Genomic DNA, 22550 nt, shown 5'->3' with positions numbered 1-22550 from the left:
TCAAACCAGGATCCTTATGCCGGTCCTTGCGCTTCGTGCCAAGTGCGCTTAACCTGCTGTGCTACTGCCCGACTCCCCCCAGAACCCTTTTTTTTGCAGATGCCTGTCCTGGGTCTTGGTGCCATATCGTAGCACTCTTTCAGAACACCTAGGATAAACTCCCTGTTTGAATATGCACCGGGAAAATTGCACTTCCAAGGAACTAAATGATTCATCATTAAAAATCCTTTGGCAAGCTGTTAAGCTTTGGGGGAGAGGGGCAGGACAGAGGCAGAGAGAGACTTGTATTTTTATGCTACTTTTCGGCATTATTTACATTCTTGGCCATATGAAGGTGCTGATTTTATTTTTAAAATTTAGTAAGGAGGGGACATGGTGGAGATGCAGCTGGCAATGTGCATGGGTTACCTGGGCTCAAGCCCCCTGATCCCCACCTGCAGGGGGAAAGTTTCATGAGTGGTGAAGCAGGTCTGCAGGCTTTTCTCTTTCCATCTCTCTCTCTCTCTCTCTCTCTCTCCCTCTCTACTTCCCCCTTCCTTCTCAATTTCTCTTTATCCTATCAAACAATAATAAAGAAAAACCCAGAAATTAAAAATAAAACAAAATAAAATTCAGTGAAGATTATGTGTGTTGTAGGGTTACAAACCACTTTGTATCCTTGGTCAATGTTTTAAAAAGTTGAGTGGGGACAACATTAACTACAACAATAAAAAACAACAAGGGCAACAAAAAGGAATAAAAAACAAAAGTTGAGTAAGGGCTGGGGAGGTGGTTCAGTGGTAGAATACATACTTTGAATGTGTGAAGTCCTGGGTAAGACTCCTGGCTCCTACTGCTTTAAATGGTAGAACAGTGCTCTGGCCTCTCAATGCAAATAGTTGCTTAATCCTCATTTAGTGGCTGGGGAGACAGTATATTGGGTCTGCAAAAGACTCTCATGCCTGAGGCTCTGAGCTCCAGGTTCAATGCCAAGCACCACCATAAGCCAGAGCTGGTATCTCTCTCTCTCTCAAATAAATTATTATTACTATTATTTGCCTCCAGGGTTATTGCTGGAGCTCAGTGCTGACACTATGAATCCACTGCTCCTAGCTGTCATTTTTTCCCTCCCCCCCTCCATTTTATTCACTAGGACTGAGGGAAATTGAGAAGGAAAAAGAGAGACACCAGCAGATCTGCTTCACCACTTGTGAAGCTTCCCTGGGTCCTTGCACATAGTACTGTTGCACTTAACCGGGTGTGCCACCACCCAGTCCCCAAATTAAAATATTAAAAAAAGTGTGTGTGGGGGGGCAGGCAATAGTTACCAGGTTAAGTGCACATGGCGCAAAGTGCAAGGACCGGCATAAGGATCCTGGTTTGAGTCCCCGGCTCCCCCACCTGCAGGGGGGTGGCTTCACGGATGGTAAATCAGGTCTGCAGGTGTCTATCTTTCTCTCCCCCTCTTTGTCTTCCCCTCCTCTCTCCATTTCTCTGTCTCATCTAGCAACAACAACAGCAACAGCAACAATAACATTAACAACAATGATAAACAACAAGGGCAACAAAAGGAAAAAAATAACCTTCGGGAGCAGTGGATTCCTAGTGCAGGCACTGAGCCCCAGCAATAACCCTGGAGGTAAAAAAAAATGAACATAATTTAAAAACTCATCAGTACAGGTAATAATGAGCTCTGGGTATTTCTTTCTGCAGAACCAGGTTCTTATGCATAAATGATTTTACCACTCCCAGACTGATATGACATTATTTTCATTTTTTATGCCTGTATTAATAAGAGCATGGGGAGAGAGTACTAGAACATTACTTTGGCACATGTGATGCCAGGGACTGGACTTGGAATCTCAAGCTTGAGGGTCCAACACCCCATCCATTCTACCACCTTTGGGGCCAAAGACATTTTGTTCAGTCAGAAACAAAGGGTGAGTGGAAAGAAGAGAGAGGAATATAGAGAAGAGAGAGATGGTAGCATTAAAAATATTTCCCTTGGCACCATGGCCCTTCCATATACTTCCAGGGTTGAAACTCGGGCCTTGTACATAGTAAGGCAAGTGTTAGCACACTACTTTTTGTTTGTTTGTTTTTACTTAATTTATTTGTATTTTGGATGGAGACAGAGAGAAATTGAGAGGAGAGGGGGAGATAGACAGGGAAAGAGTCAGAGAGATACCTGTAGCACTGCCTTACCTCTTGTGAAGCTTTCCCCCCTGCAGATGGGGACCAGGGGCTTGAACCTGGATCCTTGCACACTGTAATGTGTGTGCACTTAACCGGATGCACCTCCGCCTGGTCCCTGCAGCACTGCTTGACTGTAAAGCTTTCCCCTTGCAAGTACGGCTGGTCTTATTTATAAAAAAAAAAATTGGGCTGGCATAATAGCTCACTTGGATAGTGTGCTGCTTTGCCATGTGCAAGACACAGGTTTGAGCCTGGCTCCCACCACACTGAAGGAAGCTTTGGTGCTGGGGTCGCTTTCACTTTTCACTCTCTCCTTCTATCTCTAGTGTAAAAGCAAACTACTCAGTTCTAGCAAAATAAGGTGGTCCTGGAAATTGAACCTGGGGCCTGTGGGACCTCAGGAATACAAATTGTCACTCTAGCAGGTAAAGTTATTTCCCTCCAGCACTTATTTATTTTTTAATAAAAAAGTTAAAATGAGCTTTATTTTAATGAGAGAGATCCAGTGAGAAACATACACAGAAAGACAGATATGAGAGCAGTGCTCAGCTCTGGCTTATGTGTGTGTGTGTGTGTGTGTAATTGAGCCTGGGATTTTGAATCTCAGGCATGAGTCTTTTTAAATATTTAATATTATTTTATTTGCCTCCAGGGTTATCGCTGGGGCTTGGTGTCTGCACTATGAATCCATTGCTCCTGGAGGCCATTTTTCCATTTTGTTGCTATGGTTGTTGTTAGTGCTGTTGTTGTTGGATAGGACAGAGAGAAATGGAGAGAGGAGGGGAAGATTGAGGGGGAGAGAAAGATAGACACCTGCAGACCTGCATCACCACTTGTGAAGCAACTCCCCTGCAGGTGGGGAGCTTGGGCTTGAACCTGGATCCTTATGGCTGTCCTCTTGCTTGGGGCCATGTGTGCTTAACCTGCTGCGCTACCGCCTGGCCCCCAATATTTTATTTATTTTAATGAGAGAGATACAGAGAGAAAGACCAGAGCACTGCTCAGCTCTGGTTTATGGTGGTGCTAGGGACTGAACCTGGAACATATGGGGCCTTAGGCATGAGAGTCATTTTGTAGAACCATTATGCTGTCTCCCCAGCCCCATGAAAGTCTTTATACATAACGATTGTACTATCTCCCCCTGCCCTCTGGTACATTTTAAAAAAGCACCTCAAAGTTAAACACTTTAGTTCAGTGTCCCCCCCCCCCCCCTTTAAAGTATAGTAGGTGACAGGAGAAATACGTAGAGAAAACATAGGAGAGGAAGTGATTCTGGGTTGCTTCTGCTCTGGGTTTCAGACACCTATCCGGGCACCTCTGTACGTGAGAGAGAATTAGAGAGAGAGAGAGGACAGAAAACGCTGGTGCCCCAGTCTGCCCTATCTGTGTCTTTGCGTGTTCATACCTGCCTGAATATTCCACAAGCGTCTCCACCTCCCCAAGTCCATGATATAAGTGTCTGCACGGCTGTGGCTCCTCTCTGCTGCTTCCCTCCCCCATGGCATGTACCCTCTGCCGGTAACAGGACCTGTTGGGACACAGCCCCCAGGGCTGGCAGCAGCAGAGTTGCCTGCTGGGTATTTTTAGCCTGTAAACATGTTTGCCATTTTCACTAGGACTGCTGGTCTCAGCCCCTGCCCACTCACCGTCTAGCGGCCAGCAGGGTGCTGTTCCCCACAGGGCTGGAGGTGCAGCGCTTCTCACTTCCCTGGGTCTGGGGTCTTTGCTTGCCTGGCATTTGGGATTTAGGAAGGGAGATGGCCACCTGGGAGGGAGGGCTCATGAAGGGAGAAGGGAATGGGCGGTGTGTAGCCAAGAGGGCCCGACACCCCATTATTAAGCCGTTAATAAAATCTCTATGCAGTTGGAAGTGACTGTGGGAAATGGTTGTAAATTTGGAAACCAGGCATCTTGCAGGGAGGATGGGGGTGGGAAAGGGGACCCAAAAGAAAAAGGGAAGGTGGGTAGGTGGGTGGGGGGACTCTCTGGGAGCGTGGAGAGGGAACGGGAAGCCGGGTCTGCCCATCCAAGGGTGCAGGCCGGACGGACTCCTGCGTTGTAGCTGCAGCCGCCAAGAGCAGCCCCTCCGCAGTGCTTGGGGCACCGGTCACGGTGACCGTGACTCGGGTAGATGGGGCCAGCAAACCCCAGGCCTGTTTTGTGTGTGTGAGCTAGGGGTGCTGAAGCCCCCCCCAGAAAGTGGGGGCCCAGGAACTGGGCGCGGCTACGTGGATCTTGGGAACCAAAGGAGGCCACCTGGGCCTAGGATTTGAAACGTAGTTGCCTGGGAAGAGAGAAAACTTCAAGGGCGGTGGTGTCTGGCTGCCTCATTCCCCTTTCTGGGCCACTCTGGGACCTCCTAGATCCTTCCTGCACAAATGGGCAGAACCCGGGCTGCAGGGTGTGACCCGGGGGAGCTTCGACGGGTCGCTGGCTTGTCCACGTCGTGGGGAGATGCAGCCCCCTCGGCAGTGGCCAGGGGAAGGGGACAGGTAGTGCGGCGGCCCCGCGTAGACCTCGGGCCCTTGGGTCCCAGCTCAGCAGCAGCCCACCCCCGGGGGCCCCAGAGCGGGCCTGGCTCGCTGGCCCCGGCCCCGCTCTGCCCCGCCCGGCCCCGCCCTCTGCGCAGCTCCGGGCAGACCCGCCCGCCCGCGCCCGAGTTACAAGAGCCGCCTCCGAGCGAGGGGGCCCGGCCACTCGGAGCAGCTCTGCCGCGGGGACTGCACCGCCCGCCCTGCCGGACCCGCCCCGACCGGGGTTCGCCGCCTGCAGCCACCGCCGCCGCCGCCGCCGCCGCTCCACCGCCTCGGCCCGCGCGGGCTATGGCCGTGTCCCGGGGCTGAGCGCGCAGGTAGGAGCCGTGGGGCGCGCCGCGAGGGCCGGGGCCTGGGGGACCCCGAGACCCTGGGAGCCGGAGACCCCGGGGCCGGCTCTGGGAGGGGGGCGCCCCGGGTGCGTGTCCCTGCGCGCATCCAGACACTTGGGCGCAACTTGGGCGGAGGGGTCCCGCGCGCGCTCTAGTGGCTGAGCCCAGCCTGCAAAGTCCAGGCGCAAGTTGAGCAAAGTTGCAAACTCTCTCCGAAGCCTGTTTGGCTCCTTGTCGCGTTTATTCCCCTCCGGGGCTGAAGGAACCCTCCCCCCCACCCCCCAACACACACACCTCTCCATTCCGGGCTGGGTGGCACCCCTCTCTCCGGGGCGGTGTCTCTGCCTTTCGCCCCGTGCCCGAGCCCTGTTTACTGGGGGCGTTTCCCAGACAGGCCCCCTCGGTGTTCCTCCTTTCTCCAGCCCCCCAGGAGCCCGTGCCCCCCTTGCCGCGCGCGCCCTTCCCGGGTCGACGGCCGCTCCCCCTAACTCCGCGTCCCGAGTGCTCCCGGCCCCACCCAGTTCTGGAGCTCCAGTCGCTCCGTTTCTCTCTCCCAGCCGCCCCCCTCCGTCCCCCCACTCCAGCGGCCCCGCCCCGGACTCGCCCCTCTGAGCGCCCCGCTCCGGAGCGCACCCCTCTGCCCCCGGAGCTGCGCAGCCTGGACGCGCGCCGGCCGCAGGACTGGGAGGCTGGGGGTGGGGGCCATAATTAGGGAGATTCCTGCACCCAGGTGGGCGGGGAGTGGGGGGCCTTGCAGCGGCGGGGCCCTGGGCACCACCCCTTCCCCTCCGGAGGCGGCGCTTCCCCGCGCCCCCCCAGCTCCCCCACACCAAACCCGTCGGGGCGGGATGGCCCCCGCCCCAGTGCCTGGCGCGGCGCCAGCAGCCGAAGGAATGTGGTGGTTGGAGCCGATGACTAATTCAAACCAGAACTCAGGGAGGAGTGGTGAGGGGCAAAAGGGAGGGGGAGGGGGCTGTGTGTGGGAGGTGGGGGCCGGGCTCAGCGGCCCAGTCTCCCCCCACTCCGCCTTGCTGTAGCCTCCACAAGGGCGGTGCGCTCGCGGGCCCCAGGGCGCGCTGCAGGGTGTATTGGAGCCCCCTTGTTATGTAAGGGGTTCCTGGGCTCCAGCAGCGCCGGGCCCCCGGGGGACATGTGGGGCGCTCAGGGCTGGCTGACCCTTTGCGTGGGCGCGGGCGCTGGCCGGCCACCGCTGGGCTCCAGCTGCCTCCCTGCGCCAGGTGGGGGCGACCCTGGCGCCTGGTGTGTGCGCTGGCACCTTTGACAGGGTGTGGCCGCGCGGAGGATCCCGGGGGTGGGTGGGGGGAAGCCTGCGGTCTTGCTGAGCGCGGGTCTTTGTGGCCGGGTTCCGTGGGCTCCTCCTGTGGACTTCGTTGGGGAAAAGGACCCCAGGACCAAGGAAAAGGACCCAGTATGGCTTCAGTCTTCCTCATACAGCTCTGGACTCCGGGTCGTTAGTTTGCAAAGTTTTCTTTTCCTGCGAATCTAGTCCCCCCTCGGTTCCAGGGACCTCAGCCTAACACTTGATAGGGGGTGGTTTGATTTCTTTTTGGTGTGTGTGTGTGTGTGTGTGTGTGTGTGTGTGCGCGTGTGCGTACCCTAACCCTAACACTTGATAGGGAGTGCTTTGATTTCTTCTTTGGTATGTGTGTGTGCCCGCGTGTGTTTTGCAGTGATGCCAATGGGGAGCTGTCCTGGAGAGCTGAAGATTGCAAGACATTTTAGGGTCTAGGCTGGATCTACACGAGCTGCACGGATTCTCTCATCCCCACCCCCCAACCCCCAGAGACAGGGTGTGGCCCTCACTTCCTTTCTGAAGCTGAATGGGGGAAGCTTCCTTCTCCTGGCCCATAGGGATGGTGGGCTGGACCAGCACTTGGTAGATAGATGGGGTAAAAGTAGGGGGTACTGGGCGTATCTCCTGGCTTTGGAATTGTGGGTTGAAGGAAGTTAAGAGAGCTCTGCCAGCAGAAGGCACAGGGCATGGGGTGGAGTTGTGCTGACTCCACAGCCCTCTTAAAAAATAATAAAGATTTATTCATTGCATATGGAAGAGGGTTCCATTGGGGAGAGCTCCACTCTGGCACAAGCAGCACCAGGGATCGAATCTGGAACCTCAGGCATGCAAGTCAGATGTTCTGCCACTTGCATGCACATTTTCCCAGCTGTTAAATTCCTTTGCTGGAATGAGATCACACCTGCAGGGACACTGGTCAGAAGATGAGGTCGCACTGGGGGCTGCAGAAGTCACTCTAGGCTTCGTGCTGCTGACATGCAGGTCCATGGCAGTCATTCAGGGGACTTGGTCTGACCCACCGCCAGACATGGTTGGGGGTGGGGGCTTTGGAGACCAGAGGGAGAAAAGTCAGCCTCTGGCCAGGGCAGGGAGAGACTGGGAATCCCTAGGGGTCACATCGGTCTAGGGGGACTTGGGTGGAGGTGTCCAGGTTCCACCAGGCTGGATTCTTTTGCTCAATTTGGAATCGACTGCTGGTCCTGGCAGGTCATGGGAGCCAGGAGCCTGAGGAGCTGGTTGGAGGGGTTGGGGCAAAGCTATGGGGGTGGAGGAGTGTGTTAGGGCTCTGGGGTGTGGCCACCATTTCGCCTCCCTCAGAACTTGGGAACCGCCTGGGAACTGGCAGAGAGGCAGACCGGGAGAGCTCGTCTGACTCCTGCTGGGAACTCTCCCCGTGGCCACCAGACACCCCCTTTTCTGGCCCTGGAGCTGGCAGACCACGTGCGTGCAATGTGGGCTCTGAGGTTTGGGGAAGGGAGGTGGCCGCTGGAGAGGGTCTGGGGAGGGTCATTTTGAGTTGGGCGGAGGTGGTGGTGACGACAGTGGCCCTAGGGCCATCTCTCCTTGTCCACGTCTCCCCCCACCCAGGCTCTGAGCCTGGTCGTGCTTGAAAGAGTTAAATCCCAGTAGGGAGGACTGTAGGGTAGAGCGGCCTCAGCAGGTGTCCATCTTCTTCTGCCCTGCGGCCTCATGGTGACTAAGGTGTCACAGCAGCCAGATGGTGCCATTACTTGGGTAAAGAGGTCCTTTTGACTGTGCATGGTTGCCCTTGGACTGCAAGGGCCTGGTGGTTCACCTCTGTCTGATTGTGTGTGTGTGTGTGGTGGGGCATAGGGGACACAGCCGTGGGATTCTGCCCTGGTCGCAGAGCTCTCGGGCTACAGGGGCTGCAGGGTAGGACAGAACTAGTGTATATATATATATATATATATATTACATTATATACATTTTCCCTTTTGTTGCCCTTGTTTTTTTTATTGTTGTAGTTATTGTTGTTATTGATGGTGGTGTTGTTAGATAGGACAGAGAGAAATGGAGAGAGGAGGGGAAGACAGAGAGGGGGAGAGAAAGATAAGACACCTGTAGACCTACTTCACCATCTGTGAAGTGACTCCCCTGCAGGTGGGTGGGGAGCCAGGGGCTTGAACCGGATCCTTACGGCGGTCCTTGTGCTTTGCACCACCTGCGCTTAGCCCGCTGCGCTACTGCCCGACTCCCAGAACTAGCCACTCTTATGGGGGACAGGTCCAGAGAAGAATGAGGACAACTTGTGGTCAGGGAGGTGGCATAGTGGTAAAGCTTTGGACTCTCAAGCATGAGGTCCTGAGTTTGATCCCCGGCAACACATGTGCCAGAGTGATGTCTGGTTCTTTCTCTCTCCTATCTTTCTCATAAATAAATAAAATCTTTTTTTAAAAAAGTTGTTGTTTAAAAAAAAAAAGAATGAGGACAACTCTTGGAGTACAGCTCCCTGCTGAGTGAGGCCTGAGCAGGCACTGCACATGGCCTGCCAGGGAGGGGCATCCTGCCCTGTCCCTGGGGACCCTGAAGCAGAGGTTCTAGGGGAAGGGGAAGTGCCTGGAGCTGCTCCAGCTCCATGTCCTGGCCAGGCCAGGAGGGGGCAGCTTTTGGTAGTGGGCCCCCACGCCCTTGCATTGACGCGGCCTGGCCTCTGGGTGGAGAGCTCCCAGCTGGAATGGCTCTGGGGTGGGGTTGGGGGCAGGCGGAGCATTTCACCCCTGTGTCACCACCCCTCCAGAAGGCACCACCCTGGGAAATGGATTCTTCATCCCAGTGCTTCTGGGTGAAGGCTCACCCTTCCCTGGCTCTGTGGCCAGGGGCAGGAACTCCCGCCTCCCCCCTAGAATGTAAGGCTCTCAGCCCCCTGCCGCCAGGTGTGTGTGTGGGGGGGGAGAGTCCCTTTTGGTCATGGGAGGAAGAGGGAATCTCCCACGAGCTGGAATTGAGAACTGAGAGGTCTGAGGTGTGGGGAGCTCTCTTGGCGATTAGGAAGAAGTGGGGTGGTAGCTGGTGGGAGCATAGAGAGGTGGAGGAAGACTGCTGGCTTGGAAGTGGAGGTGCAGAAAACCAAAGTGTGGTGGTGGGGAGCTGGAGTGATGAGTCTGGACAGACTTCCTGCAGGGGGTAGTCATGGGCGGGGCCAGTGGCCCAGGTAGCAAGGGAGCAAGGCAGGTGCATGCACACAGGGAGAGGGAGGCATGGGCACCGGGTACCAGGTGAACAGGTATGGGCGCCCTCCATGATGGACAGGGCCTGGGGCTGCCCAGACAGGTGTGTGGTGAACGGGTGAAGCTTTGGGCTGTGAGGAGTAGGGAGAGTGTATCTCTCTCTCTCTCAGGGTTGTCACTGGGGCTTGGTGCCGGCACTCTGAATCCACTGCTCCTGGCAGCCATTTTGTCCATTTTATTGGCTAGGACAGAGAGAGACTGAGAGAGGACGGGGAAATAGCGAGGGAGACAGAAAGACAGACACCTGCAGATCTGCTGCGCCGCTTGGGAAGTGTCTACCATGTTGGTGGGGAGCCGGGGGCTCCTTACCCTCAGCCTTGCCGTTAGTACTATGTGCACTTAACTGGGTGCGCCCCCACCCAGCTCCCTGTGTGTGCTTCTCTAAATGTCCCTTCAGTGCTCATGCCACTCCTGTATCGCAGAACATTTGTCTCACTACCCCTGAGAAGTCTACTACTGGCTTGTCAGAAAAGTCATGACACATTTTTTTTTGCATAGAAAAACACAACTTTTCTGACAGCTGGATCTAACTCCCCCTCGGCCCCCAACACTGACACATGCCGTGCAAGTTCCAGGTGCCTCCTTGGGCAGGACAGTGGACATGGCCAGTAGAACTCGGGGCTTGTGCATGTGACGTCCTCTCTCCCCAACACACACACCCACCCACAGGTTTGATCTCCAGCACCATAAATTCTGCAAGGATGTTCCGACCTCTCCCTTGTGAAACAGATATTCATTCTCCTCCCCAAACTTACAATTAAACAAGCAACAAAAGCAAGAGTAGAACTAAAAGGTAGTAAATACCGTGTCCCCTTGGGTGCCCGGCGAAGAATCAGCTGGGTGGCAGAGTCTCTGAGGCCACCTTAGTGATTCCAGAGTCACTGTGCAGCTTAGTTCAGTTGGACCCAGGGCTGGGCTTTTTCCTGACAGATGTCTCGTAGCTGTACATCTGGGGTCTGTTTGCAGGCTTAGGCCCCGGAAGAGACAGCAGACTTCTTTTTCTTCTTGCTTCTCTGGGGTAAGGTCTGCCTGTGGGCTGTTTCCCATTTCTTTGTTAGTGGAAATGTGTGTCTTGTGCTTTAGGCCTTGACTCTGGAGCGAATCTGGTGCCAGAGTGGCCCGGAGAGGGATGATCCTCTTGGTTCCTGCCTGCTGGGACCCCTGAGAATCTGCTGAAAAAAAAAAAAAACTTTTTTTTTTCTTTCCCAGAACATTACTCAGCTCTGGCTTATGGTGATGCTGGGGATTGAACTGTGGCCTTTGGTGCCTCAGGCATGAAAAGACCCCTGAGGATCTATAGGAGGGCTGGGTTCTGGGCAGCTCAGGATGTCTGAAGAGGCCTCTTGGGTTCTGGATTCTATCTGTTATGGACTTGTGAGGCTGGAGTGTGGGCAAGGCAGGCAGTGTCTGCTTGCTTCTCCTGCCATGTTGGTGGCATTTGGTGCTTACTGATGTTTTCTGGGGAGTCTGCTTCTGCTCCCCAGGTCTCCGAGTCCCTACCTGAATCTCAGCCCTTCCCTTCCTCTGTTCTCTCTTTTTCTCTCCAGGTCTCTACGTGTGCCCAGTCTCCCCACCTTCCTGTGGGTGTGTCTCCCTGTTTCTGACTGCCCTCAGCCTCCGAGATCTCTCTTTTTCCTTTCTATTTTTTATTTAACAAGACAGAGAAATTGAGTGGGGTGAGGGAGATCGAGATACCTGCAGACCTGCTTCACCTCTCATGAAGCTTTCTCCCTGCAGATAGGGACCAGTGGCATGAACCTGGGTCCTTGTACACGATAACATGTGCGCTCAACTGGGTATACCACTGCCCTTCCCCCGAGACCTCTCTTTCTCCGTGGTTTCTCTCGGCATCTCTCACCCTGGTGTGTTCTTCCCAGCCCCATCTGGGGAAAGAGGGCTGGCCTTGGAGTCAGAGACCCCTGGCTTTGCGTTTCAACTCGCCTTACTCTTGGGCTCCCATGTGTCATCTTCCCTCAGGGGTCTGTTTTCTACAGCTCCAAAATAAGGATATGAATTCTTAATCACAGCGTTTGTTTGGGGATGGAATGAGACCGCAGGCATGGAACAGCAGCACAGTTCCTGCTGTACATAAGTGCTCTGCAAAATTCTTTTTCCTTCCACTTCTTGGCGGGTGTCTTTCATCGTGGGGCTTTCTCTTCCTCTTTGCTGCCCGTGGAGTGAATTTATCAGAGTAGATCATCACTCTGGGTGTGTCTCTTAGTTCCTTTGAGTATCCCAACCCCCTTACTTCTAGTTGTAAGCGTTTGGGACTCTCTCCCTAGTGGAGGGCTCTGTGCAGGCGGTGAGTCACATTCTTGGCATGGGGATGGCGTCTCCCTGGGCTGTGTTTGCCATGGATCATGGATTGACTCCTTTCTCTTGCTGTCTCTCTCTTTCTCTCTCTCTCTCTGGGTTTTGGTGCTGACACTACAGATCCATTGCTCTTCGTGGCCATTTTTTCCTTTTCTTTTTTCTTTCTAATTTTTATTAGATAGGACAGAGAGAAATTGAGAGAGGAGGGGAAGATAGAGAGGGAGAGAGACACACACACCTGTGGGCTTGCTTCACCGCTTATGGAGCTTCCCTCCTGCAGGTGAGGAGCAGGGGCTCCAGTCTGGGTCCTCGCACACGGTGACATGTGTGCTTAACCGTGTTCCCCATCACCTGGCCCCCACTCCTTTAGCTCTCTGTCTCTGTCTCTCTCTGTCTCTCTGCATGGTGCTAATATGCTGGGTGGAGGGTAGGGTACTTCTCTCTCCCATGGGGTGTCAGCCTGTGCCGAGTGTCTGTGTCAACTTGTGCCCCTGTTTTCGGATTTGGCGCATGAGGCACTGAGCCCCAGGGCCCCATCTCTGGGCAGGGCATATGTATCAGTTCCTGTCATCTCCAAACTGATGCTGGTGACAAGGCTGCCCTCCGCGGTTGGGCCCCCTCCCCAGCTAACTTCAGATTGGAAGGAAGGGCATCAGTTTTTGGGCTTGGGGAGGGGGGCAGGCAGAGGTGGATGAGCTCTTCTGGAGTTCTCACCTGGCAGAGATTGTTGGCTCAGGGTGCACAGTGGAGTTCTGGGGCTTCTCTGCACCCAGCCCACAGAGATGGCACGGGCAGGTCCCTGCTGCTCACCACGTCCTCTTTGTGGTTTTGAGTCAACGGGGCAGCCTTCTGCTTTCGCTGCTTCTGGCCTGACTGATGGGGTCCTCACATCTTCGTGCAGCCAGCTCACTCCCTGCCTGCCCTCCCGAAAGTCCTCTGCTGTCCTCTTGTCACCATCATTCTGAGTCAGGCGTACCCAGTCTCATATGGAAAGAACACAGTTTCGGTGCATGGAACTTTCTGCTGGGTAGCAAATGTTTTCTGTCTGTGTGGGCTCATGTGCTAGCCAGACGGGCCGCCTGGCCGTTGGGTGTTTGAAATGTGGCTCATACACAAGGTGGGCTAACATTTCAATGTAATTCATAGACTGACTTATTTATGTATTTTATTTATTTATTTATTTATTTATTTATTTATTTATTTTTGCCTCCAGGGTTATCGCTGGGGCTCGGTGCCCGCACTAGGAATCCATTGTTCCTGGAGGCCATTTTTTCCTCATTGTTGTTGCTGTTATTGTTGGACAGGGCAAAGAGAAATCGAGAGAGGAGGGGAAGATAGGAGGAGAGAAAGATAGACACCTGCAGACCTGCTTCACCACTTGTGAAACGACTCCCCTGCAGATGGGTTGCCGGAGGCTCGAACCAGGATCCTTGCCCTAGACCTTCCGCTCTGCACTATGTGCACTTAACCTGGTCTGCTACTGCCTGGCCCCCATGGACTTATTTATTGTATGAAAGAGAGAACAAGAGCTCGAACCTGAGCTGGGGACTGAACCTGAGCCCTCATGCTTTTTAAAAATTTTTTAAAAAAATATTTATTTTATTTATTTATTCCCTTTGTTGCCCTTGTTGTTTTATTGTTGTAGTCATTGTTGGATAGGACAGAGAGAAATGGAGAGAGGAGGGGAAGACAGAGAGGAGGAGAGAAAGACACCTGCAGACCTGCTTTCACCACCTGCGAAGCGACTCCCCTGCAGGTGGGGAGCCGGGGTTCGAACCAGGATCCTTGTGCTTTGCGCCACCTGCGCTTAACCCGCTGCGCTACAGCCCTCATGCATATAAGGCACATGCTTTTCCCACTAAGCTGCCTGGCCGGCTCCTTTGATTTGAGCTTATTTATTTATTTATTTGCCTCTAGGGTTATTGCTGGGGCTCCATGCCTGCACCATGAATCCACTGCTCCTGGAAGCTATTACCCCCCCCTTTTGTTGTCCTTATTGTTGTAGCCTTGTTGTGGTTATTATTGTTGTTGTTGTTGATGTCGTTCGTAGTTGGATAGGACAGAGAGAAATGGAGAGAGGAAGGGAAGACAGAGCGGGGAGAGAAAGATAGACACCTGCAGACCTGCTTCACCATTTGTGAAGCGACTCCTCTGCAGGTGGGGAGCCGGGGGCTCCTTATGCCGGTCCTTGTGCTTTGCGCCACGTGCGCTTAACCCGCTGCGCTACCGCCTGACTCCAGAGCTTATTTATTTTTATGATTTATTTATTTACTTACCAGAGCTTAGCTCTGGTTTATGGTGGTACAGAGGATTGGACCAGGGACCTTGGAGCTTCAGGCATAAACGTCTTTTTGCATAACCACTATTACTATGCTGTCTTCCTGTCCCAAGCTGATTTATTTGTAAAATAAATAAGGGCTGGGTGGTGGCACACCCAGTTGAGTTCACACATTGCAGTGCTCAAGGACGTAGGTTTAAATGCCTGGCTCCCATCTGCAGGGGTGAAACTTTCTTTCTTTCTTTTTTAAATACATTTTAAAAATATTTATTTATTTCCCCTTTTGTTACCCTTGTTTTTTTTTAAATTTTATTTATTTATTTTCACTTTTGTTGACCTCATTGTTTTTATTTATTGTAGTTATTGTTGTTGTTGTTATTGATGTTGTTGTTAGGACAGAAAGAAATGGAGAGAGGAGGGGAAGACAGAGAGGGGGAGAGAAAGACAGACACCTGCAGATCTGCTTCACGGCCTGTGAAGTGACTCCCCTGCAGGTGGGGATCTGGGGGCTGGAACCTCAATCCTTACACCAGTCCTTGCGCTTCAGGCCATGTGTGCTTAACCCGCAGCGCTACCGCCCAACTCCCGTCCTTTTTTTTTTATTTTTATTGTTGTTGTAGTTGTTGTTATTGATGTCGTCGTTGTTGGATAGGACAGAGAGAAATGGAGAGAGGAGGGGAAGACAGAGAGGGGGAGAGAAAGATAGACACCTGCAGACCTTCACTGCCTGTGAAGGGACTCCCTTGCAGGTAGGGAGCTGGGGGCTCGAACAGGGATCCTTACGCTGGTCCTAGCGCTTTAAGCCACGTGCGCTTAACCCACTGTGCTACCACCGGACCCTCAGGAAGCTTTCTGAGTGGTGAAATTGTGCTGCCTCTTTTAAGTTTTTTAGTTATCTTTATTTATTGGATAGAGACAGCCAGAAATTGAGAGGAAGGAGGACATAGAGAGGGAGAGAGACGCCTGCTGCTCTGCTTCACCACTGGTGAAGCTTTCCTCCTGCAGGTGGGAGCTGGGGGCTTGAACCTGGGTTTCCCTCCCTCTCCGTTTTACTCTTCTCTCTCAATTTTTCTCTGAAGAAAAAAAAAATGAAAGAAAGAAAAAGGAAAAACCTTTTTTGGGAACAGTGGATTTGTTGCGTAGCTACCAAGCCCCAGCAATTTCGAAAAAAGGTCTCTTGTTGCTTGGATATCACCACTGGAGGCTGACTTTTTTTCCAATAGAGAGGTAGAGGGAGAGAAGGAAAGATACCACAGCATTATTCAAGCTTCCTCTAGTACACCGGGGACTGAGGTCATACATATAACAAATCAGGCACACTAGAAACAAGTCGTTTTTTTAAAATATGTATTAATTAACTACCTTTTAAAATTATTCTCTTTATTTATTTATTGGATAAAGACAGCCAGCAATTGAGAGAGAAGGGGAGATAAGGAGAGAGACCAACACCTGCATCCCTGCTTCACCATTCATGAAGCTTCCCCCCTGCAGGTGGGGTCCAGGGGCTCGAACCTGGGTCCTTGTGCACTTTAACATGTGTGCTCAACCAGGTGCACCATCACCTGGCCCCACCTTTTTATTTTTTATATTTAATTAATTTATTTTGAATAGAGACAGAGAGAAATTGAGGGCTGGGAGATAGTGTAATGGTTATGCAAAAAGATTTTCTTTTTTAAAAATATTTATTTTATTTATTTATTCCCTTTTGTTGACCTTGTTGTTTTATTGTTGTAGTTATTATTGTTGTTGTCGTTGTTGGATAGGACAGAGAGAAATGGAGAGAGGAGGGGAAGACAGAGAGGAGGAGAGAAAGATAGACACCTGCTTCACCGCCTGGGAAGCGACTCCCCTACAGGTGGGGAGCCGGGGTTCGAACCGGGATCCTTATGCCGGTCCTTGTGCTTTGCGCCACCTGTGCTTAACCCGCTGCGCTACAGCCCGACTCCCGCAAAGAGATTTTCATGCCTGAAGCTCTAAAGTCCCAGGTTCAATCCCCAGCAACACTATAAGCCAGATCTGAGCAGTGCTCTCTGATGCTGCTGTGTCTTCTCTCTTTATCTCTCATTCATCAAAAAATAAATACATAAAATATTAAAGAGAGAGAGAAATTGAGGGGGGGAAGGAGAGTTCGGGGAAGAGAGTGTGTGAGAGAGATTCCTGTAGTGCTTTCTCACTGCTTTTGTAGGTAGGGACTGGGGGTTTGAACCCAGGTCCCTATACTGTGTAATTGTGCAATCCACTCTTTGGCTCCTTAATTAATTACTATTAATTTATTTTACTAGAGCACTGCTCAGCTCTGGCTTATGGTGGTATAGGGGATTAAACCTGGGACTTTGGAGTCTCAGACTTGAGAGTCTCTTTGCATAAGTTTTATGCTATCTATCCCTGTTCTATGTATTTATTTATTTGTTTAAAAATTATATATATATATATTTATTTTCCCTTTTGCTGTTTTAGTTATTGTTGTCGTTGTTAGATAGGACAGAGAGAAATGGAGAGAGGAGGGGAAGACAGGGTAAGAGAAAGACAGACACCTGCAGACCTGCTTCACCGCCTGTGAAATGACTCCCCTGCAGGTGGGGAGCTGGGGACTCGAACCGGGATCCTTAAGCTGGTTCTTGGGTTTCTCGCCATGTGCACTTAACCCGCTGCACTACCACCCAACTCCCCTATTTATTTATTTATTTCTATTTATTTATTTATTTTTCCTTTTTGTTGCCCTTGTTGTTTTTCATTGTCGTTGTAGTTATTATTGTTGTTGTTACTGATGTCGTCATCATTGGATAGGACAGAGAGAAATGGAGAGAGGCGGGGAATAGAGAGAGGGAGAGAGAAAGACAGACACCTGCAGACCTGCTTCACCGCCTGTGAAGTGACTCCCCTGCAGGTGGGGAGCCTGGGGGCCCAAACCGGATCGCTAAGCTGGTCCCTGTGCTTTGTGCCTAACCCACTGCGCTACTGCCTGACTCCCATGTATTTATTTTTTAACACACACACACACACACACACACACACACACACACACACACACACACCACACACACCCACACACCACACACACACCACACACACACACACACACACACACACATACACACACACACACACACACGACCAATGTTCAGCCCTGGTTTTTGGTGATACAGGGGCTTCAGGCATAGCAATCTGATGCTCTAATGCATTGAAGAAATCTCCCCAAGGCCCCTAATTGAAGTTTAAGAAGCCACATGTGATTTCCATGTTGGACAGTACAGCATATAGTGTTTTTTTTCTTGCTCCAGAGGATTAGGACACTTGGTTGAATGTGCAGAATGCCTCCAAGCTCCAGGAAGTCCCCCATCCCCACCCCATAGCCTTCTAGAAGCTTGGCTTCTCCTGATGCTGTAGAATGACCAGCTGGAAGAGAGACAGAGGGCTGGAGATTAGTCCTTGCCACTGTGACCTTAAGCCTCATGTCAGCACCCCTGTGCTCTGGCCCTGTGAATGGTCCAGAGGCAACGCAAGGGGAGGGGCCTTGGGGCTCCCTCCCAGCTGTGCCAGGGGCAAGGACTGGTGCTTGGCATTCTCACCTGACTGGAGAGCCAGTGGGTATCCTGCCAGAGCTAATCTACAGTCTTGGGTCCAGTGGCTCCTGCTATCATGGGGTGTGGACCCTCCTCTCTCTTTCTCTCTCTGTCTTTAAAATTATTTTTATTTTTATTGATTCACTTTGGATAGAGGTAGAGAGAAATTGAGAGGGGAGGGGGAGATTGAGAGGAAGAGAAATGGAGAGAGGGGAGTAGAGAGAGGGAGAGAGACAGACACTTGCAGCCCTGCTTCGCCACTAGTGAAGCTTCCCCCCTGCAGGTGGGGACCAGGGGCTTGAACCTGGATCCTTGTGCACTGTAATATGTGTGCTCATCCAGCTGTATGACTGCCAGCCCCTTCTCTGGCTGGCCTTCTTCCCTTCTCCGTAGGCAGCTGAGGGGGAGGCATGGAGCAAGCCCCCCCTCCTGCTCCCAGCTGTGCACCCAGAGGACTTCTGACCTGGGGTGATTCCATCCCAGCAGGGAAGCCACTGCCTGTCTCCAAGGGTAATTCCCTCCCCCCCCCCCCCCAGCAACTCTGGCACCTCAGGGTCTGGCCTTTGAAGCACTTTGTGGACTGGGCTTTAGGTGTGACCCTCTCTGCGTGTCTGGAGCTGTTGCAGCCTGTGGTGACTCACTGGGGAAGAAGGGAGGGTGTGGCTGCCATGTGGGCGAGAGTGAGCTGGCTGGCTCAGCACCAGGACGCTGGGCCAACCTAAGGGGCCCTGCTGGATGAGGAAGAGGGGGTGCCTGGGCCCTGAGTGGCTGTGGTTCCACTCTTGCTGGTGGCTTTTTCCTGCCCTGCCTCATCTCTTCAGGGCTGACCTTACATGCCGGACTTGGGGAAAGGGAGCGTTGAGGTTCCAGCTAGGCTGTGATACCTTGTCACTTCCCGCAGGGCCTCCTCTGCCTTCGGGAAGGGAGATGGTACTTTGCCAGCTTGCACCTGGGCCCTGGCTTCCTGCAGCACCTGTGCTGATGGGGATGGGCCACGTGAGTCTGGGGGGAGGGGCGGCTGGTGGCGGGGGCTGTGTCCACTCTCACCCCATGTGTCTTCCTGATGCTGGAGTGGTTAAATGCCCAGGAGTTCCCAAGAGGCACATCTCGCCTTGGGAGTCAAACTCTTTCACCTTCTAGACCCTATTTATAAGCCTCATTCCTTCCTTCCAGAAGCCTTCCAAATCTTCTGGAACATTCTGAGCCTGACCTGTTCACACCCAGAGCACCTTGCTCATTTATCATTTCTATCTGGGACAGGAACTGCCTCTCTTCAAAATCTCCTTATCTCACCTGGCATACAGAGTGCATTCAATAAAGGTTGAGAGGCCGTGCAAGTGAAGTTAGGTAAGAATCTAAAGCAGGGCTGGGAAATAGCTCACCTCACAGAGCACATGCCTTCCATGCAGGAGGCCCTGGGTTCTAGCCCCTGGCACCAGATGGGAGCACCATGAGTAGCACCAGGGAAATCCATGAACAGTGGAACTGTGCTCTCTCTGTGTGCCTTTGTTTATGGTTTTTATTTATCGATTACTGAGAGGGGTAGGAGAGAGTGAAAGAGAAGCAGACATCATTCTGGCACATGTGCTCTTGGGGATCGAATTCAGGACCTCATGCTCAGGAGGTCAACCCTTTATCACACTGTGCCACCTCCCAGACCACAGTATCTCTCTTCATCTTTTTCCTTCTGAAAATAAAGAACAGAACATGGGGCTGGACAACTGTGAGGTCCTGGGTTCATTTTCCTGTGCTGCATTTGAAGGGGAAAAAAGAGTGGGAGGGCTGGGGAGATAGCATGATGGTTCTGTAAAAAGACTCTCATGCCTGAGGCTCTGAGGTTTCGAGTTTAATCCCCAACACCACCAGAAGCCAGAGCTGAGCCTGCTTTGGTGCCTGTCTTTCTCCCTCCCTCCCTCCCTTCTTTCCTTCCCTCCTTCCATCCCTTTCCCCCCTTCCCTTCCCTCCCTCCCTTCCTCTCTTATAAATAAAATATTAAGGGGGGCAGGCAACAGGTTAAGCACACATGGAGCGAAGTGCAAGGGCTGGTGCAAAGATCCTGGTTAGAGCCCCGGCTCCCCACCTGCAGGGGGGTCACCTCACAGGTGGTGAAGTGAAGCAGGTCTGTAGGTGTCTTTATCTCCCCCTCTCTGTCCTCCCTTCCTCTCTTGATTTTTCTCTGTCCTATCCAACAACAACAGCAATAACAACAACAGTGATAAACAACAAGGGCAACAAAAGGGGGGGGGGAAGCCTCCAGAAGCAGTGGATTCATAGTGCAGGCACCTGAGTCCCAGTGATAATCCTGAAGGCAAAAATAAAATAAATAAAATAAAATAAAATATTAAGAAGGAGGCCTGGGGATAGTATAGTAGCTATGCATAAGACTTTCATGCCTGAAGCTGTGAGCCCACCAGAGGCTCTGATACCATCAGAAGCCAGAGATGAGCCACTTTTGGTTAAAAATAAAATAAAATAAAAAGATAGCGGAGGACCACTGAAATAGCTCATTTGGGCAGTGTGCTGCTCGGCCAGTGTGTGACCCAGGTTCAAGCCTGCCCCCACCACACTGAGGGAAACCTTGGTACTCTGGTGACTCTCTGTCTTCTTTGTCTCTATTGCAAAAAATAAAATAAAAGGGTTAAGGAGATAGCACAACGGTTATATATAAACACTCTCATGCCCGAGACACTGAAGGTCCCAGGTTCAGTCCTTAGTGCTATCATAAGCCAGAGCTGAGCAGTACTCTGATGATAATAATAGTAGTAGTGAGGCTGGAATATAGCATTTTATCCAGGGCTGGGCTGAACCTGCCCCTCCCTAGTGGCCTCTGCTGTATCCGGTGCCAGGCTGGACACACAGAGACCATCAGTGTCCGAGCATTTATCGATCAGCTGACTAACCCCTGGATGTTGACAGATGTGGGGCAGGGCTTTGGGCGAGTTCCCCCAGGAGTCCCTCAGACAAGCTCTGTCTGCTGCCACCATTGCTGACATTCTTTTTTTTTTTTTTTATTGTTGTAGTTATTATTGTTGTTGTCGTTGTTGGATAGGACAGAGAGAAATGGAGAGAGGAGGGGAAGACAGAGAGGAGGAGAGAAAGATAGACACCTGCAGACCTGCTTCACCGCCTGTGAAGCGACTCCCCTGCAGGTGGGGAGCCGGGGTTCGAACCAGGATCCTTATGCCGGTCCTTGTGCTTTGCGCCACCTGCGCTTAACCCGCTGCGCTACAGCCCGACTCCCCATTGCTGACATTCTGTGTGTGCATGGCTGGAGGCCAGGCTAGGCCTGATCCACCCCCCACCCCCACCCCTGGGAGCTTCTGTATCTGGAGGGCAGCTTCCCTCCTAAGGACCCACACCTATGGGGCCTGGCTCAGGGCCCAGTCTGGGCAGCCAGATGGGTCCTGAGTCACCCTGGCCTTGAGGTGGCTCAGCTGTACTCAGGCCTGGGGGCTGGGGCCCCTGGCTGGCAGAGGGGGTAGAGAGGGGAGGGATGGAGCTTCCTCTGTTCAGCTGTTGCCTGTGGTGTGGTTCCTGGAGCTTCGGCTGGTGAGGGTCCCCCAGTCTTGAGGACCAGGTTAAACATGGTGACCCAGAGTCAGTCAGTCACAGAGTGGGTTGGGGCAAGGGGGTGGGGCACCACCACCTCTGTTCTCAGTGCCTTCCAGTTGCTACCAGTGCTGGGGCTTTGAGGAAGGCCTGCCCATTATTGTTCATTCATTTAATTTTTTTTAAAATTTTGCCTCCAGGGTTATCGCTGGGGCTCAGTGCCTGCACTATGAATCCACTGCTCCTGGAGGCCATTTTTTCCATTTTTGTTGCCATTGTTGTTACTGCTGTTGCTGTTGTTGGATAGGACAGAGAGAAATCGAGAGAGGAGGGGAGACAGAGAAGGAGAGAGAAAGACTGACACCTACAGACCTGCTTCACCACTTGTGAAGGGAGCACCGTGCAGGTGGGGAGCTGGGGGCTTGAACTGGGATCCTTAAGCTGGTCCTTGGGCTTTGCACCAGGTGTGCTTAACCCAATGTGCTACCGCCCGGCCTCCTATTTATGTAATTTTTATTGCCACCAGGGTTATTGCTGGGTCTCAGTGCCGGCATTATGAATCCACTGTTCCAGATGGTATTTTTTTCCATATATATATAAAATTCTTATTGTAATTTTTTTTTTTTTGTCAGAGCACTGCTCAGCTCTGGTTTATGGTGGTGTGGGGGATTAAACCTGGTATTGAAAATTAAAAAAAATTTTTTTAAATTAAAAAAAAATTTCCCTTTTGTTGCCCTTGTTTATCGTCGTTGTCGTTATTGTTGTTGTTGGATAGGACAGAGAGAAGTAGCGAGAGGAGGGGAGGACAGGGGGGAGAGAAAGACAGACACCTGCAGACCTGCTTCACCCCTTGTGAAGTAACCCCCCTGCAGGTGGGGGTGGGGGCTCGAACTGGGATCCTGATGCGAGTCCATGTGTTTTTCTACTGCTTAACCCGCTGTGCTGTGCCACCGCCCGGCACTGGAAAATTTTTTTTCTACTTGGCAGTGACAGAGAGACACCTGTAACCCTGCTTCACCACTCGTGAAGCTTCCCCCCTCTGTGGGTAGGGGGCTTGAACTTGGGTCCTTGTGCATGGTAATATGTGTGTTCAACTGGATGTGCTACTGCCTGGCCCCTACTTGTCCTTTCTGAGCAGTCTCTCCCCCCCTCAGCCCCCGTGTTCGATCTGCATGAAAGAGGGGGCTAGGAGTTGACTCACCTGGAAGGCTGCATGCCCAGCCGAGTGTGAGACCCTGGGTTT

The 22550-nt window shown here is 52.3% G+C and overlaps 1 protein-coding gene across 9 annotated transcripts in view; it reads left to right on the top strand.

The window, feature by feature from the left end:
* Positions 1-4867: 4867 nt before the first annotated feature.
* Positions 4868-22550, top strand: part of AHNAK (AHNAK nucleoprotein) — a 164173-nt gene continuing 146490 nt past the window's right edge. For 4 of the 9 annotated variants that reach the window (XM_060176329.1, XM_060176323.1, XM_060176324.1 and 1 more), the window contains exon 1: positions 4871-5026. The gene's annotated coding sequence lies outside the window, so the exon portion shown is untranslated. Of the gene's footprint in view, positions 5027-22550 lie in introns of all 9 variants that reach the window. The other 5 variants (XR_009545573.1, XM_060176328.1, XM_060176321.1 and 2 more) reach the window with 3 other exon arrangements.

The sequence above is a fragment of the Erinaceus europaeus genome, chromosome 17, assembly GCF_950295315.1.
Source record: "Erinaceus europaeus chromosome 17, mEriEur2.1, whole genome shotgun sequence".
Classification (NCBI taxonomy): Eukaryota; Metazoa; Chordata; class Mammalia; order Eulipotyphla; family Erinaceidae; genus Erinaceus; species Erinaceus europaeus.
This window is presented reverse-complemented; position numbering and strand designations above follow the sequence as displayed.